Genomic DNA, 19710 nt, shown 5'->3' on the forward strand with positions numbered 1-19710 from the left:
AAAAAAAAAAAAAAAAAAAAAAAAATGACACATAGGAAGAGAGGAAAAAAATGAGTCTGGGTCCTGGGTGACAATGAGTCACTGAATCAAACCAATGCTGAAGCCTATCCTACCATTTGCAAATGTCAATAACCTCCTTTATCAGTTAAACCAGTTTGAGCTGAGGTTTATATTATTCACAACATAACACTTCCCATAAAGAGAGGAAAGGATGTTCACTCTTGTGATTTAAACCTAAAATGTACCCTCCCCAAAGTCTCATGATTTCAAAGGTAACCGGATCATGAAGGCACTGTACTTATCAGGGATTACAGAGATGTGAGAAGGCACGAGTTCCTAGAGGAGTCGTGACTGACCCCAGAGGAACTGCGGACAGTTCAGCACCTGGAGCTCAGAACAGGAGGGAGGCATTCGAAAAAGGAAGCTGAAGTTGTAGGTGGAAGCTGGAATAAGGAGCTGAGTGGGTGGCATGCTTAAACACACTAGTTGTATCCTGTAAGTACTGGGGTAAGATGGCATTTGGGGGACAGAACAACTATTTTTTGTTTGTTTTTTTGTTTTTTGTTTTTTGAGACAGGGTCTCACTATGTAGTTGAGACTGATCTGGAACTCACTATGTAGTCCAGGCTGGTCTTGAACTCACAGAGATCCTCCTGCCTCAGCCTCCTGAGTGCTGGGATTACAGGCGTGCGCCACCATACCCGGCCTTTTTTTGGTTTTTTTGAGACAGGGTCTCACTATGTAGCTGAGACTGACCTGGAACTCACTATGTAGCCCAGACTGGTCTCGAACTCACAGCAATCCTCCTGCCTCAGCCTCCCAAATGCTGGGATTACAGGTGTGCACCACCACGCCCGGCTCAATTTTATTTTAGATAGGTTACTAGAGAATTAGAAAAGGATGAGACTATGACAGAGATGGTCTGGGTTTGGAAAGAGATTGTAAAAACCTGAAAGACACTGAGGGGAGGAATGTAGAGAAAGGGTTAAACCTGGAAGAGAGAAAGAAAGACGGATTTCAGGGGGTTGAATCCCTGGCTTGGTTACCTGTAGGCCACGCGGAATAAAGGAGAGGAGGACTTGGGGCTCTGCCCACCTTTCTAACTTGGGTTTCTAGCAGTCGGTGGCACCATTCACTGACACTGGAATACAGATGGAGTCCCATTTGTGACATGTTGAATTTCAGGGGCTGTGGGATGTGCAAGAGTTGTTTGGCGGGTACAATAATATCCATGGTGCTTTTAAACATTTTTTTGTGGCTTAAAACAACACAAATTTGTTCTTATCTAGGTCAGAAATTTGACATGGGGCTCACTGGGCTAATGTCAAGGCGTCGACAGGGCTGCTGCCTTCCTTTATGCAGACTTTAGGGGAATCTGTTTCTTTTCCTTTTCCAGCTTCTAGAGACTGTCCACATTCCTACTCTCATAGTTCCCTTCCTCCGTCTTTGAAGCCAGTAATTCTCTGATCCGTTTTCTATCACATTTCTCTCTGACTATAGCAAGGAAAGGTTCTCATCTTCTAAAAATGTATAGGATTAAATTGTGCCACATGGATAATCCAGGCTAATCTCCTCCATCTCAATTTCCTGAACCTTGATCATGTTTGCAAAGTACCTGTTGCCATGTAATGATGTAGCCACAAGTTCTGGATGGCTGGGGATTTAGCTCAGTGCTCCTCGCAAGCACAAGGTCCTGAGTTCAATCCCTGGTACAGCAAAAAAAATTCTGGAGATCAGGCTGTGAAGATATTTGGGAAGCATTTTTCTGCCTAACACAACCCCCATTCAGATCATGAGGGATAAACAATCACAAGTGTATTCTTGGTAAACATCCAACTAATTTACTAGGGGAAGCAGCAGTGCATGGGTGTACCAGACAGCATTCTAGAATGTGTTGTGCATCTGTCAGTTTCATAAAGATTATGGGCAGAGTCAGCTAGTCTTACGATATAGTTAAATGAGGGTTAAATAAAAGAACATCTGCTGCCACTTTCAGGGCAGATTGGGGGAGCCAAGTTTGAGAGTGTTGTGAGGAATTTGCGTGCCAGTGCTCTACCCTGAGAAATGAAATAATAGTGAACTAACTCTTAGCCCCATCAGGAAGTGGAGTGAGAGCACCTGCTGCCTTCTTGAACTGGGCTTCCATCGATTTCCAGCAACAGCCTGTGGGCTGCTGAATGGTTATTTAATGTAAGTGACACAAGAGTACTTTAAAACTTCTTAAATCGATTGCCAACAGTTGATGATTAAAATTTTCACATAAAAATCCACTGTTCCATTTTTCTTAAAAAATCAGAATATCTGACCACTTTGGGTCATTTTCCCCATAAGATTAATTTGAGCAGTGCAGGTGCTCTTCCATTCACCCTCTCCATGCCCCTCCCTGTTGTCTTACACCCAGCCTGCTCCAACTGATCCCCTTAGATAGAATCTGCAAGTCTTCATATTTATGCAATTGATATTCTGGGAGTATCCCCTGAATCACGTTCCCATCATTACCGAATATCTCATTTTCTATTGGATCTGGAGCCCCTGACAACACCAACCTCTCTGGTCACACCACCTAGCCGCCATTCCCTTCTTTTATAATTGGGCTTGTTGCTATAATCCTGTCCCAAAAGGAGTACTCAGGTTCCAGGACTCACTGCCTATAACCTCTAAAACTCCATCCAGCACATTTCTCTTCCTCTGTCTTCTCTGCCTCTTCTTTCTAATAAAAACAAATTAGGGGGCCAGGGATTTGGCTCAGTGGTTCCGGAACCTGCCTCACAAGCATGAGGACCTGAGTTCGATCCCTAGTACCAAAAACAAACAAACAAAACAAATTAGGCCACTGTCAGGCCAGGATAGGAAAGGCCAGAAAGAGACTAGGCAGGGCTTACTGGGCAAAACTAAGAAAAAGAAGTTCAGTTTCCCAGCCTTCCAAGTAGATGACCTCATCATGCAGGGCTTCTCTCGGAACTCCAACTAAGGGCTGGGGATTTAGCTCAGTGGTGCCGCTGCCTGCTTCACAAGCACAAAGTCCCAAGTTTGATCCCCAGTACCCCCCCTCAAAAAAAAACACACTCCAACTGAACCCAAAATGGGGTCATTACGTTCTACTGTAGTTTCCCCTCTTCAGCTCCTATTATCTCCTCCCTCCCCTCCCCTCTGTCATCCTCCTACACACATGCACACTCAGGCACACACTGTACTTGCTCTCCAAGCAAGTATCCTCCCACTGGCCAGGTCCCATCCAAACCACCTCTCCTCCGAAGCAACCACTTTCTCTCCTCATTCCTATTGCCATGTATTACCCTTCCCTTTTCTTTTCTCTTTCCATTTTGCGCATTTAATGACACTAAACATCTTCAGGAATAAATTTACATGTACAGTGTAAGTGGATTAAGCCACTGATTACTTTAGCATAGTTCTGGGTGTGAATGGTGGGAAGGCCCACCCTCAGTATGGGTGGAAACAACTAATACACTTGTAGCCTGGACGGAATAAAAAGGAAAGGAAGGCTTCCTGCTCCCTGCTTGCCTTGCCATGGACTGTTTCTCCTCTGCCAGGCCCCTCTGCCATGCTACATGGCTTTGGAGCCAACAAACTATGGACTGAAACCTCTACAAACTATGTGCTGAAATGAACCTTTCCTCCTTTAACTTGTGGGTGTCAGGTTTTTTGTCCCAACAACGAGAGAGTAACTAAGATACTTGATAATTTGAATTGAGGATTGAGCTGAGTAAATCTGGACCCTCCTATATAAGTCTATTTGGGCTACTATAAGACAGCCATCATGCCAGACACAGCGGAAAGTATCTGTAGTCCCAGCTACTTGCTAGGCTGAAGCATAAGGGTAGCTTGAACCTGAAATTTTGAAGCCAGTGTGGACAATACAGGAAGACCTCCACCTCGGTCAAACAAACAAACAAAACAGCCGACCATTTCCTTGCAGTGTCCTCACTCTGGCGACACTTTTGTAAGGCTCTGTATTCATGCCTGAATCACCTCCTAATGCCATTTTACTGATTAGTCCAACATATGAATTTGGAGAAGGGGACACAAAAACATCCAGTCAGTTATACCTGCTAAGGGTTTTAACTTTACAACAAACAAGCTCACTACCCTGCACGATTAACAGGAAATATGTGTGCATTGGGAGACCTCCAGCCAAAAGCATTTCTGAGCAGCTACTGAACAATTTATTAATTTATCAATCTTTCCATCTACCATCTCATGCCTGTTATACCAAAAGCAGAACCATTGAGTTCTTGATTGCTGATCCTCATTTTTCCGCACACCAATCCTGGCATAAACTTGCTGTCTGGAAGCATGCTGTTCTCATTAGCAGTGTATTTGTAACAGGCCTGCTTATGAACACTAAGAAAGCAGAAGCCCTTCACTTCCTTTGCTTTGAATTATTGCTTCCTCTCCTAGCTTTCAAAATTATAATTGAATCTCATACAGGAAAATGTATCTTCCACAGATTGGCCCCAGTCATGCCTATGTTTAGAGGAGCCTCCTCTTCTTTTCTCTATTACCAGTGACATCTTATGGGTTGTAAGTTTGTTTTTTGTTGGGTTATTTCGTTTTGAGGGGCTTTTTTTTTTGTCTCTTTTTTGGTACCAGGCTTGAACTTGGGCCCTTGCACTTGCAAGGCAGGCGGCAGAAACCCTGAGCTAAATCCCCTGCAGGTTGTAAGTATTTCTTTACAGGGTGGGGAGTTTCAGACAGGGTCTCACTATGTAATTGAGACTGACCTGGAACTCACTATGTAGCCTAGGCTGGTCTGGAACTCACAGAGATCCTCCTGCCTCAGCCTTCTGAGTGCTGGGATTATAGGCATGTGCCACGACGCCCAGTTTAAGGTTGCAAGTATTTTTAAAAGTATTGCTAACAGGATTGGCAGTTGTGCCTATGTTTTGGTGATGGTTATGGTGTTATAATTTAGTGTAACTAGCAACAATATGACAACAGTAAAGAAAAATGTTAAAATAATGACATTAAAATTTAAATCCTTCCACCCACATATACTATTTTCATTTTTTATTTAGCTTCATTGAATGCCCATATTAAATATATTATGGTCTGGAACACAGAGATCCTCCTGCCTCAGCCTTCTGAGTGCTGGGATTATAGGCATGTGCCACGACGCCCAGTTTAAGGTTGCAAGTATTTTTAAAAGTATTGCTAACAGGATTGGCAGTTGTGCCTATGTTTTGGTGATGGTTATGGTGTTATAATTTAGTGTAACTAGCAACAATATGACAACAGTAAAGAAAAATGTTAAAATAATGACATTAAAATTTAAATCCTTCCACCCACATATACTATTTTCATTTTTTATTTAGCTTCATTGAATGCCCATATTAAATATATTATTTTATATTTTATTGATATGATATATATCTTATTTTATATTCAATATGATATGATAAGCAAAACTTCTATGCCTGGTTGTGGGTGGTATGGTGAATGGGTGGGAAATTATGAGTAAGATTGCCATTATTTACATCAAGTCTCAATTAGACTTACTCTTCTATCGGTGTAATGTTAATCATCAGTCTGCTCAAACTCTCTAAATTAGAAACTTATTTTAAACCCTGCACCCCTTTCTAAAATTATTTTGAGACAAAGCCTCAGTAAGTCACTAAATTGCCCAGGCTGGACTCTAACCTGCCATCCTCCTGCCTCAGCCTCTCTGTATAATGGGATGAAAGGTGTGTACCACTATGCTCAGCTCCACTAAGATATTTTATGCAGGGTAATAAGACAATTAGACTTGTGCTTCATATAAATTGCTCTAGCTGCAAAGAGGTGAAGTTAGTTGGATCACGTTATCTAGAGAGACATTATGGTGTCTTTGTCTAGTTTCTTAGTAGTTACAAGAACCAGAAGGCACATGCAAAGCTGTTCACAGCAGCGCTGCATTAGTGGACAATGTGAACATGAACAAGCTAACACTACAAGTGGCAATGTGTTAGTCAGTTTTCCCATCACAGAAACAAAGTACCCGACACTCACAACTGAAAGACAGGGAGGTTTACTTTGACTTAAAGTTCAGGGGATTCACTCCATGGTATTTGGCTCCAAGACAGAAACATTGTGACTAAAGGGTGGTAGAGCAATCCTGCTTAGTTCATGGCAGCCAGGACACAGAGCAGAACAGTGTTGGGAAGGAAAGGGTCAGAGAACATAAGTAGTCCCCAAGTCACGCCTCCATGACCCTCTCATACACTCCCAAGAAGTGTGCTTCAGTGTGCTTTGCTAATCCCCTGGGCATTTCTTAACCCAGGCGAGATGATATATCATAATTACAGTACAGGCATCAAAGAAAACGTGTCTCATGGACACTGTGTTGACCAAACAGAAAGTGAAAAAGACACAAAAAGAGCCAGCAATCATATCACATAGCTGTACCCCCAGTACTCTGGAAGTGTGAGGCAGGAGTTCAAATCCAGCCTTGGCAAATCAGAGAGATAGTGAGACCATGTCACAGAATAAAAAAGGAAAAAAAAATGGGCTAGAGATGTAGCTCACTGCAAAGGCCCTATGCTTAATGTCCAATAAAGAACACACACACACACACACACACACACACACACAAGGAAAAGAAAGAAAAATACTACCTTTGTCAGGTTCAAAGATAAGCAAAAGTAGCTGATATCAAATTGAAAGTGCCATTGATTATAAAGCACACCATTTTTTTTTTTTGAGACAGGCTCTCTCTGTAGCTGAGACTGACCTGGACCTCACTATGTAGCCCAGGCTGGTCTCGAACTCACAGCAATCCTCCACCATTGTTTTATGTTCCTTTTGGTTCCAGTAATGGGAATTGAACCTAGTGCATTAGGGAGCACTGGGATAAATCCCCAGCCTTGTCTTTCTTTTCTTTCTCTCTTTCTTTATTGCATTCATTCAATTTCTTTCTTTTTCTTTCTTTCTTTTTCTTCTTTTGAGACAGTTTCAATCAGTTGCCAGGATGGCTTCAAACTTATGATCCCCCTTCAGCCTCCAGAATAGCTGGTATTACAAATACTAAATTTCTTTATGTTTTTCTAAGAAAAAAAAATGCTGCCAACTAAACTATGATAAGTGTTATGGTTTGGTTCTAAAATATGCCCCAGAATTCTGTGTGTGGAAGGCGCTTGGATCACAGGGACGGTATATTCATCAGTGGACTCAACCATTGACAAGCTCAGTATCTAAATTTGTTGTTAGGAGACAGGACCGGGGTGGTTGTGAGTCACTGAGTGTGACCTGGAAGGGTATATGCTGGTCGCTTGCCCCTCTTTGCTTCCTGGTTTCCATGATTGAGCCCTTAAGCCTCTGTCGTGTCCTTCTGCCATACTATTCCTGCCTTGGAGCCAGGTGACCATGAGTCAAAATGAACCTCTCCTCCTTTAAGTTGGGGTGTCAGTTATTGTGTCCAGTGTCAAGGAAAGTGACTGAGACAAGTCATCAATTACAAGCACAATCCTCCTCCAAATATGCTAAAATGGAAGGGCTATGTGTGCATCTCAAAGAGAATGGTTACCTAACAGACACAATACCCTGGGCTCAGTCCCCTAACAGTAAATATGAAAAGAAAAGCTACAGTGTAAAAAAGACAGTTTCTTAGGTCGGATAAAAAGAGATGTTGTCGGAGGTTCATACAAGGGTGGTACATACAGACAGAAAAGTAGAAACATAACAGAAATCAGGATTGTGGCCACTTCTTGGAGAAAAAGTTGGCTTTGTCATCCAGAAGGGCACACATTGCCGGGGACAGTGACAGGTGCATATCTGTATTCCTAGCTACTCAAGGGACTGAGGCAGAAGGATAGAAATGTCAATACTATCCAGGACAACTTAACAAGATCCTGTCTTAAAATAAAAAGTTACAGGTATAGCTTGGTAGTACAGTGCCTGTCTAGCAAGCCTAAGATTGGGTTCAATCCCTCGTACCATGGGGGGGGGGCGTTACACAAGACAAAGAGGTTTCTGGAGAACAGAAGTGGTTTTTGTCTGTGTGCTTGTTTTCACGGTGCTAGAGATTCACACTGAGCTACATCCTAGAATTTTTTTTTTAGGTTTTTTTTTTTTTTTTTTTAAGATGAGGTTTCACTAAGTTGTCCAGACTGAGCCCAAACCTTCAATTCTCCTACTTCAGCCTCCCAGTGTGCTGGGAGTGCAGGCATGGACCACCCTGCCCAGCTGCAGAAGTGTTCACGTTCTTAACCTAGAGAATCATTTATGATTATTCTTTAAACTGTGTTTGCAGATTTTGTTTGCTTTTCTAGGTCCTGTCTTCTCAATTTAGCAGGTCCTGCCTTATTTTAAGAACAGCCTAGGGCCAGGGATTTAGCTCAGTGGTACTGCACCTACCTGGCAAGCACAAGGTCCTGAGTTCTATTCCTGATACTAGGGAAAAAAAATTAGAACAGCCTAGCTGGGCATGGAGGCACATGCCTGTAATCTGAGCTACTCAAGTGGATGAGGCAAGAGAATTGCTACCAGTAAGTTGATTGAAAGGTAAGTGAGATTGGGTGTCGTGGTAAATGCCTATAGTCCCAGCATTCAGGAAGCTGAGGCAGAAGAATTGTCACAAGTTTAAGGCCAGCCTAGGCTACGGAGGGATTTCGAGGCTACCCTCAACTACATAGCAAGATCCTGTCCCCCAAAGAAGGAAACAAAAGTGAGTGAATCATGGTGTGGGGGGCACATAGCTGACTTGCTGTTGGGAGGTGGGGCCTGTTTAGAGGTGGGTCACTGCTGGCCTATCTGAAGGGAGGATCTCCTTTCCTGGCTCCTCCCTTTTCTCTCTGCTTTCTGGCTATCATGATGTGAACAGCTTTACCTCTGCCATAACTCTCTGCTGTGCCATTTCCTGCCTTTTTTAAGTTTTTAAAAAGCATTCTATTAGACCTAGGTAGGACATTAAAGTGCAAGTGGTCATGTTTACTATCTGATCAATCTGTTGGATATAGAACTGAACAAGGCCTTTATTCTTGCCATTGGTATTTATGGTAACTTCTGTGTTTTCTATTTCTACTTGCTCCCTGAATGGTTTTGGGTGGTGTTGTTTGATCGGTTGGTTTTGCTTTGTTATGTTTTTGTTGTTGTTTGTGGTACTGAGAATTCAACCCAGCGACTTCCCACTAAGAAACAACTCAGCTCCCCAGCTCTCATGACATGAGCAGATTTTCCTCTGCCATGCCACTCTGCCATGCCCCTCTGCCTTGGAGCCATCGGCTATAAGCAGGAGCCAAATTAACCTCTCCTTCTTTTAAGTTGTGGATACTGGAATTGTGTCTCAGTGACAAGAAAGTGACTAAGGCAAGAATCAAGCACAGAACCTCACATGGACTGAACTGCAAACAGACATTTGGAATGAATGGAGAATAATGTCTATCATGGATCCCAGTTATTAGGAAATAAAGACCAACACCACATAGTGCTCTGCCCACTGGGGTAATGTCCACTCCTGCTCTGAAGCTCAAGCAATGACTGACAAGGATGTAAGATACTTATAGCTTAGTTAGAGAGGTTGTATAATGTGAGTCAAAAATTAGACATGAACCCAAACCCTCACTTTTCATTTTGAAGTTAATTTCTGTTCATAGAGAATAGGGGATTAGTAGGAATGTAAAAGGAACCCTTCAACTTGACAACCCACTGACAAGACAGCTGAAACGTAGAAGACAGCAACCATTTTTCTTCTTTGCATTAAAAGTAAGTTGGTTTGGTTAACTCATGAATGATTAAATGGGATAATTTGCTCAAAGAAAAAAATTCTGTTCATCTTTGAATTTTTGAAGAAGAGAATTATAAGGCAATATAAGTCTATGAACTACCTCCACTTCTCATTGTCCTTAGCCAAGCTCTTCATTTGCTTTGCCTTCTCCCCACACCTTCCACCATGTTTGCTAAATATTGTTTACTTTTCTTACATTTACTCAGGTGATTGGTCTTTCTTTTAAATTTTAGTCTGCTAAAACTTAATTTTTAATTTTAAATGCCTAAATATACTCTTTGAATTAGGAATTAAGCCATTTTTATCATGTCAATTAAATTTTGTTAGTTTAAGTCAAAGCATATGTACGCTTGCTGTGAGGAAGCTGACACATTCATGCATTTTGCAGCTGAGTGATATTCCAGTGGACTGGGGATGTAGCTGAGTGGTAGAAGAACACTTGCACAATGTAGGCCCTAAGCTTGAGTCCCAGCACAGAAAGGACAGAAGGGAGGGAGAGAGAGAGGGAAGGAGGGAAGATTGATTCTATTGTGTCTATATAGCACATTTTATCTATTTACCCATCAGTGAGCATTAGGGTTGCTTTCACCTCTTGGCTATTTAAGTGGTGCTGATATGAACTTGAGTGTATATGTATTTCTTTGCAGTCATGATTTAATTTATTGGCTATGTACACAGGAGTGGGATTGCTGAACTACAGTATATGATCATTCTCATTCTTTCTTTCTCTTTCTTTCTTTCCTTCTTTCTTTCTTTTTGTGTATGTGTCAGGGATGGAATCCAGGACCTCACAATGCTAGGAAAGTGCTCTATTTTTCTAAGTTTTGAGGAAATTTCATACTATTTTAGAAAGTAGATTCACTATTTTACAGTTTTACTCTGGTTTGATTTGTGTCTCTCTGATTAGTAGTGATGTTAAGCATCTTTTCATATCCTCTGGCCACTTTTATTTTATGTATTTATTTATGTATGTATGTATTTATTTATTAGTACCAGGGATCAAACTCAGGATCTTGTGCTTGTGAGGCAGGTGGCGGTACCACTGTGCTAAATCCCCGGCCTTTCTGGCCACTTTTCTATCTTCTTTGGAGAAATATGTATTCAATGAATTGAAGGAGTTTTTTGCATATTGCAGCTACTAATTTGCTATCAGATATATAATTTACTAATATTTTTATTTTATTCTACTGGCTGCCTTTGCACTATGTTGATTGTGTCTGGTGTACAGAAGTTTGATGTGGTATCATTTATTTGTTATTGCTTTTGTTGGCTGTGCTTTTGGTATCATTTCCAAGAAATCATTACTAAGTCTGATGTTATGAGGATTTTCCTTTGTGCTTCTTTTAGGAGTCTTCTGATATTAGGTCTTAATATTTAGCGTTTTAATCCATTTTGAGTTAATTTTTTGGAGGGAGGTTCTGGGAATCAAACCATGGCCTCACACTTGCTCAGCACACATTTTTTCACTGAGCAATACCCAAGCCAGTGTTAATTTTTATATATAGTACCAAGTAATGATACCAGGTATCATTCTTTTGCATGTGGATATCTAATTTTTTCCTACATCATTTGTTGAAAAGACTGTTCTCCCATTGAGTGTCTTTGGTACTCTTGTCAAAATCATTCAACTATATTTATTATTGCATTCTTTCTGGGCTATTTTATTTCATTGGCTTGTCTGTCTTTAGGCAATTATCACACTATTTTTTCCCTTTTGGGCACTGGGGATCAAACGCAAGGGCTTGTACATGCTATGCAAGTGCTCCACCACTGAGCTACACTCCAAGCCCTGAAATATCCTGCTAAATCAGAAAATGTGAGCCCTCCAAATGTGTCTTTTCCAAAATGGTTTTGTTTGGTTAGTTTGGTTTTTTGATGTGCATAAGGATGGAACCCCGGACCTTGCGTATACTTTTTACCTTGGCAACATTCCTTGGAGATTTGTCTATCTTAGTACACAACATCTACCTCTATCATTTAAAGTACTGTATAATATATGCAAATGGTGCTATAATTTACTTTGGACATTCTTTAAAACAATTGTTATTTATGTTGTTCCTAATTTTCCCTTCTTTTGAGATTGCCTAAATGTTCTTTCAATTTTAAATAAATGAATGTGACTGATTAATCATAAAATGGCCTTTTAATGTCATTTTAGCTGACAATAAAGGTTGATACATACCTGTCTTAGAAAAGTTAGTGCAGAAAACTGTAAGAAAAAATATAAAACATATAATCTCATCAAAATGATGTACAATATAGCACAGATTTTGGAGGTTTATGATACAGAGCTTAAATTCTACATTCTCCATTTACTGTGTAAACCTAGCCAAATTACTCCACTTTTCTAAGCTCAGTTTCTGTAGGGAACAGGGAAAGGGAACATTACCAGAACCCCTGCAGTTAGTCCTGGTCTCCTGTGAGCCATGACAGCATGAGGCAAATTAATGAATAAAGACAGGATGAGACTTAAAGAAGCAGCTGAGCTTTGGGCCTGATCAATAGTGCTCTGGGCAGCAAAAATGAAGACACCCCAGAGCTTGCCACACCTTTTCAGTACATCTGGGAGTAGATGACTTAGAGGGCAGCAATAATCCTAGGACAATGAGGAATTTATGCTGATGAAGATACTAGGTCTACAAGGAATTTACGTTGATTAGGAATTTGTCTCTCCCAAGTGAAACCTTTCTCTTACAACTCGGTTCTCAAGGAACCAGGATGTCTTCAGCTGGTGTAATCCTGGAGGGTCACAGCATCACAGGGCCATTGAGGTTTTAGCTGTGACTGGAGGCAAAAGTGGAGTTATGTCTCAACATGCCATAGCCGGCCTGTAGGCAAGACTAGACCTGATCATAATTTAATTGTGAAATGGTTTTTCCCCAAAATTATGTAGAATTGCTCCTGAAGTTTCTTCACCTACAAAATAAAGACATAATATTTTCTGAATAGAATTTTTCTCATAATTTTATGAGATAACAGTATAGTGCTTAGCACTATATTCTATATCTACATGATATCATGTAGTGTAGGGTTCTATAAAGAAATGAGTAACTAAAATATGGTATATGTAAATAACAGAAACTTATGTGCCCATTAAAAATAATGAGGTAGGTCTATATACACCTAGGAATATTTCCTAGATATAAATTTTAAAACTATATATAATGATTTCAGGTTTTTAAATGTGCATATGAATATACATGAACATAAAAACAGTATGTATAGCATAAATGTCATACTATTATTATATATATAATAAAAGTCTGAAAAAAAATATGTGCCAAACTGTTAATGATTTTAGGGGAGAGGCATACAAAAAGAAATGAAGAGAGAAATTTCATTGTCTTTGCACTTAACGCATTAAGTAAATTTGTTACAATGAAGTACATTATTTTGTAATCACAAGAACAGCATAGTTTTTTTAATCTAAAGAAAATTTTTAAAAAGAAAAGGAACTTTAAATTATAGACTGTTTTACAATCTACAATTTGACAACACCTTTCAAAGAGCAATTTCAAACTAAAAACAGAAAAGCAAATCAGTCATTTGAGACCTTCCAATTGTATTCATTTTACAATAATATAAAGGCAGGTTCACATTAGTACAGCTCTGAAGGAAAATTTGTGAGACTCACCTGAGCTTTGTAGCCTCAAAGAATCAAGCGCCTCAGAATAACCACCTCCCCATTCTCCCCTGGTTTTTGTTTATTTGGGCTTTCTGGTCACCCCAGCTTTCTTTGTGCAAAATAGCAGCCCAGGTAAATCCCTCAGTCTCAGCTGCCCAGGACCACACAAGTAAACCATTGCGACCATGGTCTTCTCTTAACTCCTAAAGGTAAACAATGGTGAGGGTAAAGGCTATCGCCACAAATTGCGGGGTTTTCCATAATATGCTTAGAATGGTGCCATAAATTAATCAAAATATTAGAATTGCTATTTTCAAGATTTAGTTGAATTATGTTTACAGACCAAGAATATTTCTAAAAACAATTCTACTTATTCACTCAAGAAGAGACAAGAACTAACAAGTTAATAAAAAGTAACATTTTTTTAAATACTTTGAAAAGTCAGCACAAAATTACTAATGGCCACTCATTACTTTATAACTTCATCAAAAAAAATTGACTCTTCATGAACAACATGGAAATCACCAGGAATTCTTACAAAGCTCTACTAAGTAATTCAATGAAAGGTGAAACCAAATACATATTTAAAGGTGGAGGGGAGCTGGACTGGCAGGAGGAACATAAGATCATAAAATAGTTCAGATGCAAGAAAAAGCTCAGCTCCATAAACTTCTTCCTTATTTTTAGAAGGTAAGACATATGAGATGAATTGATATCTGAAATCAGTTGATCAACTTAGAATATACAAAATACAGTAAAGAAATTTAAAAAGCAATTATGTTGAAAAATTTAAGATTACACCAAAAGAAAGACTATAAGGCCAATATCTAGACAATATTTTTACTAGTCATTAATTTTATTAAAAGAGCACTAATATACAAAACCTAAAACAATTTTGTCTGATTACTTTATTAATGTATTGGGAATACTGTTATTAATGGAAAGATGCTATGTGGCTCAAAGACTCAGTGAGTCATTCCAGACCATTCAGGCCAGGATCATAGAAAAGGTACCTGGGTCTCCCAGGTACCACACCAGGACTAGATGACAGAGAAGTTTTTAATCGGATTAAGCCTCTATTATATATGGTCTCATAACACTAGTCAGGAATGCACAGTTGAAGAAGTCATATGTGAGCAGAAAAATGAAATTTATAAAAGGAATACATTATGCAAGTATTTGGAAAAAGTATATTCTATGCTCAAGGAAAGATGACTGTATAGGTCTGAGATAAGATTACGCTAAACATATGTCAGGAAGAAAAAAAGAGATTGGACCAGACCAAAATGAAAGATTCTGAGAAAAGTAGGTCACAGATTGGACAGACAGACTTTTGGGAATAGATCTTGTGCAGCCTATGGGACAGATTTAATTCTCAGGATGCTGGGACGTGCCATTGGAGGGTTTGAGAAATTAGAGGCAAGAGTGAAAGCGTAGATGTCAGCTCTAAGGGCAACTGCAGTGGTCCCAGAGTGAGAATGTGATGTGGACCACGGCGGTTGTAATAGATGTTCTACAAGGAGTACAAAGGTCAGAGAGAAGCAGGCTCGAGCCCAGGCCTGGGGATTGGAGTAGGGCTGTCCAGAAATCCCCTGGCTTAGCTTCAGCAACTCTCCCCCTCGCCTTCTACCTTCCAGGCTGTACTCAGGAAGCAAAATGATAAATCCACCAGAGAGTTAAGATCCAATAACCCCAGTTCTGCCACTTACTAAATACATAACTTAGAATTTTTATTTAATAATTTAATTTTCTTTATCTTGTCCATCATCCTCATCTGCAAATCAGGATACTACTGTCTATCTCTTAGACTGTTATGAAGATTCAGTGCAAAATGCCCAGAAAAGAGCCTGCCCTCTGACATAATAAGACCAATAGTACTGTCTAGTAGTATAATTACTAGGTGTTTTCAATCTCTTGAGTATACTGTCACTCTCTTAGCTCTAAATCTGACATCAGCTCTGTCTTATACCTGGAATATACTTTAAGTTAGTTCATCCCAAACTCATCCTCCAGTTCTCAGCCCCAATCAATAGCAGCTCTCCCACCTTCCCATGATAGCTCCCCTCCCTTAGGGACTCCCATCATACAGAATTTTACAGTAATCATTTAGCTTGTGGTTTGCTTTTCCTTCTAGATTAAAAACTTTGTGAAGAGAGGAACTGTCCTTGTTTGTCTTGTCACATCCAGATCTTCAAAGCCTGACACAATGCCTGGAAAAACAATGGCAATAAATACAGAAATACTTCAGTTCACAAACACTTCTGTTTGCAAACAATTCAGTTTATAAACAAAAGCATTCAGCAAAACTTTTGCTTCCCTTCACAAACTCTGCATTGGATGACAAACACAATCGCATGCAGCCATCTTCCCAAAACTGTAAAACAAATTAAGTTCATAAGCCGAAGTACGACTGTGAATGTTGACATCTCTACCTAGCAACCTTCTGATATTGGCAAAGGAGAGAATGTGATGAGTAAATCCAGGACCACATTAATGACTTTTGGGGTTCAAATCATTTTTACCTTTGCCTTTGTAGATTCATTAAAATTTTTTTAATTATATTTTATAACTATCTTAGTCAAGTAAATGTAATCTGGACTGAAATTTGTTAACATATTTGTTGTTATTGTGTATGTACACAAACAGAAGTATAGACATAGATTTTTTTTTTAATTAGATAAGATCTCATGTTTCCAGGCTGATTCCTGCGCTCAAGTATTTCTTCTACCTCAGCCCCCAGCCTTCCAAAGAGCTGGGACTATAGACACACACCATTATATATTTTTTAAACTCTGATTTTAAGAGAAATTAAAATAAAAAGGTTTTCCCCCCACTGGGCACTATACCTACTATACTTAACTAGATAAGCTGGCCCTGCAAGCATTAGCAATAGAAAAGTCAAAAGTAGAGGGTATAGCTCTCAGTGGTAGAGCACTTGCTTAGCATCCATGAGGCACTGGATTCGATATCTAGCACTACAAAAGTACTCTCATGTGCAAATAGAGTTCTGATTCCAACTTACTAAATAACTGGAAAGTTCTGAGTGCAGTAGGATCCAGGATTGGCTGACTCAATAATTCAACAGTATACCACATCCCCAGCTTTTGCCTTTAAGGCTCATGTTTCCTCTGTCCACAGCATCAGCTTCCTGCAGAGGCTGGAGCCTCTTGCGGCCATCAGATAAGCATCTGCAGAAATAGGGCAACACAGCTCCTTGTGTCATCCAATGACACAGCCAAGGATTTTTAGTTCTTCCTTTCTAATTGAGCCAACTTCAGTCATGTGACTTCCCTGAACCATGTCTCTCCCCTGAGAATTCCTCCTCCTGGCAAATCAGGGCCCACCCCAGAGTAGGGACGTGGCGTATACCAGAGGGAATGTGTGATAGCCCATTCCACAGTTCCTGAACCCTCTTGGCACATCAAGGACATAAAAGGGTCAAAGGAGAATCTTAAAGGCAAGGAGGGGTTTGGGGGGAAAGCCATGTCATGAGGCTCATCCCTACTCCCCTCCTCTTAAGGGGTAAAATGGAGGTGGTGTGAGGGACTCTATGGGGCTACTCAGGGAGCTTAAATATGATCCCCCATGAGTACCATAGGGCTGGGATGGATGCCTAGAAAATTTAAAGGGCTCTCTATGGGTCATATTATCAAGTCACAAATGACCTCCACATTGCTAAATACAAAGATCAACATGCAGTCTTCTTTTAACACACCTGCATGAGAAACAGTTTAAACACTGTCTTTCCCAGTATGGCATGGTGGTGCACACCTGTAATCCCAACACTAGGGAGGCTGAGGTAGGAGGATTGCCATGAGTTTGAGGGCAGCCTGTACTACCTAGTGAGTTTAAGGACAGCCTGAACCACATAGCAAGACCCTGTCTCCAAAAATCAAAAAACAAAATAAAATGAACACTGGCTTCCAACAGAACAACGTCCTCCGACCTCCATTCAGTCAGTCTCAGTCTCTTGCCAGCTCCTTCCATATTCCCAACCCTGGATAACAGAGTACTCCAGGACCCAGTCCTTGGACTTCATTTTCTCTATCTACACTCATTCCCTCTTCTTGCTAACAGCTTCCAAATGTTCGTCTCCAGCTCAGCGCACTCCCCTGAACTTGAGATTCATATATCCATTGACTTTTGAAAGTCTCCACTTGAGTATCTAATAATATTTCAAAATGTCAAAAACAAGTTCCGGATTTTTTTCCTCCTAAAACTTGCTGCTCCCTAACTTCTCCGTCTCAAGCAATGGCATCCTTCCATCTGCAAAAAGAAAAAGTTGAGGGATCACCCTCAACTTCTCTCCATTTCCTACGCTATATCTAACCGACCAGCAGAAGTATTTTTTGCCATTTCTATCTTCAGAATATACCCAGTACTACCTACTGGGTATATTCTTTGCTGCCCAGAGCAGCATGGATCGGGCCAAAGCTCAGCTTCTTCTCTAAGTCTCATTTTCTGTCTTAATTAATTAATTAATTTACCTTATGTTGTTGTGGCTCACAGGAGACTAGGACCAATGCAGAGGTTCTAGTAACATCCCCTTTCCCTGTTCCCTACATGTTTGCTTCTTTTTTGTTTTTGTTGTTGTTGTTTTTGTTTGGTTTTTGGTACCGGGGATTGAACTTGGGACCTTGCACTTGCAAGGCAGGTGGCAGAACAACTGACCTAAATCCCCAGCCCTGTTTTTTTGTTTGTTTGTTTTGTTTTGTTTTGGTACCAGGGATTGAACTCAGGACCTTGTGCTTGCCAGGCAGGTGTGATGCCACTGAACTACATCTGCAACCCTTAAAGTATTTTATCATTTACTTATTCATCTTATCATTCTTTCCCCACAAAAATACAGACCCTATGAAGACAGGGATTTTTGTTTTTTGTTTGTGTCTTTTTATGTTTGGGGGGTTGTTTTGTTTTGATGGTCTGGATTGTTAAATGCTGTCTCTCCAATACCTAGAACAGGGCCTGGGATATAGTAGGTAAATAATAAATATTAGTTAAATGAGGGCATGCCTATATTGTTCCAAATGGTTACACATTAAGTGTATCTTTCGCAAGAAGGAAACATACATTTATCCATTCTACAAATATGGATTCACAGCATACTAGATTCAGGGCTAGTTGGGAGTACAAAGCATATCTAAGGCACATGAGGCTAAGTCTAGGGAGGGATGATCAGAATGGCAAAATCATTGTTTGAATGGAGGAAGGAAGGGACATAGGTCTACAAAAGCATATCAAAAAGAACGCTGGTCCTGTCTGGGTGAGATAGAGGGTAGTGGAGAGAAAGTGTATTTGTCAGCTTTCCTATTGCTGAGATACCATACATAACACCCACAATCTAAAGAAGAGGTTTAATTTGGTTATGGTTCTGGGGGCTCAGTCCAGGCTATTTCCATGGCAAAAAATCATGGTGTAAAGGTGTGGTGACGCAAAGTTGCTTAGTTCATGGTGGCCAGGAAGCAGAGCAAGGGAACAGTGCCAGATAGGAAGGGGCAAGGGACCCGTCTAGACCTCAAGGCCACACCTCCATGACCCAACCAGAAGTGTGCTGCACTCATCTGTTGGGCAGATCCCAAAGCCAGACAAGTTGCCGCTCAACCCTAACCACCACAGGAAAGACCTAAAGGGTCAAGAAGGCCACAGGAGAATGGTACCCAGGCTTCACATCAAGTGATTTTCTAAGATTTCATTTGAGATTGCCTCAGCCCAATAACAAAAGTACAAGAGGCATATTCTACCTTACCTGATGATTTCAAGAAAGTAAGAAAAATCAACACTCCTTACAGAGAGTAAGGGTGAGGAAAAGTAGAGGAGTAGTATAGAGCACAGGAGACTGTGTAAGCAAGGGTCCAGAGAGAGGAGGAGATTGGACTCTACAACCTAGATAGCAAAGGGAAAGTAGTAGGAGAAATACTAGTAGGAGAAGGGGCTGGAAGGGAAAATATGGGTGGGCCTGGCAAGTTCCCAACAAATTCTAACTATATACCCCCAAAATATGAAATTTAAATAGGGATTGCTTTCTTTATGCTCTACTTTATTTTCTTCTGTTGCATTTGTATTGCAGGGACATGACCAGACTTATATTTTGAAAATATGGCTAATACTGCCCTTGTGGAGAAAAACTGGAGGAGGTACCTGAGCAGATGCAAGGTCAGCCAGGAGACTGCAGAGCAGCCTACAGGAGCAGTGCTGAGAACTTGCCTCAGAGAAGAAGCAGACAAATTGGGAGAAGGCAATGGGTTCAAGAGGTTTTACACCCTTGGGAAAAAAATATGTAAAGAATCATATTAACCAGGCATTCTTACTTTCTGTATTTCTGATGCTTTGACATCAGGTCTTCCTGATTCTGAAGGGATCTCTCCTC

At 40.4% G+C, this 19710-nt stretch overlaps 1 long non-coding RNA gene across 2 annotated transcripts in view; it reads right to left on the reverse strand.

The window, feature by feature from the left end:
• The window catches only part of LOC104861101, a 22258-nt gene extending 10140 nt beyond the window's left edge, over positions 1-12118 (reverse strand). For both annotated transcript variants that reach the window (XR_779904.2, XR_779903.2), the window contains exon 1: positions 11901-12118. This is a non-coding gene — a long non-coding RNA (uncharacterized LOC104861101). The remainder of the gene's footprint in view (positions 1-11900) is intronic.
• Between the last annotated feature and the right edge of the window lie 7592 nt (positions 12119-19710).

This window comes from Fukomys damarensis, unplaced genomic scaffold (genome assembly GCF_012274545.1).
Source record: "Fukomys damarensis isolate Sample0158 unplaced genomic scaffold, DMR_v1.0_HiC HiC_scaffold_5, whole genome shotgun sequence".
NCBI lineage: Eukaryota > Metazoa > Chordata > Mammalia > Rodentia > Bathyergidae > Fukomys > Fukomys damarensis.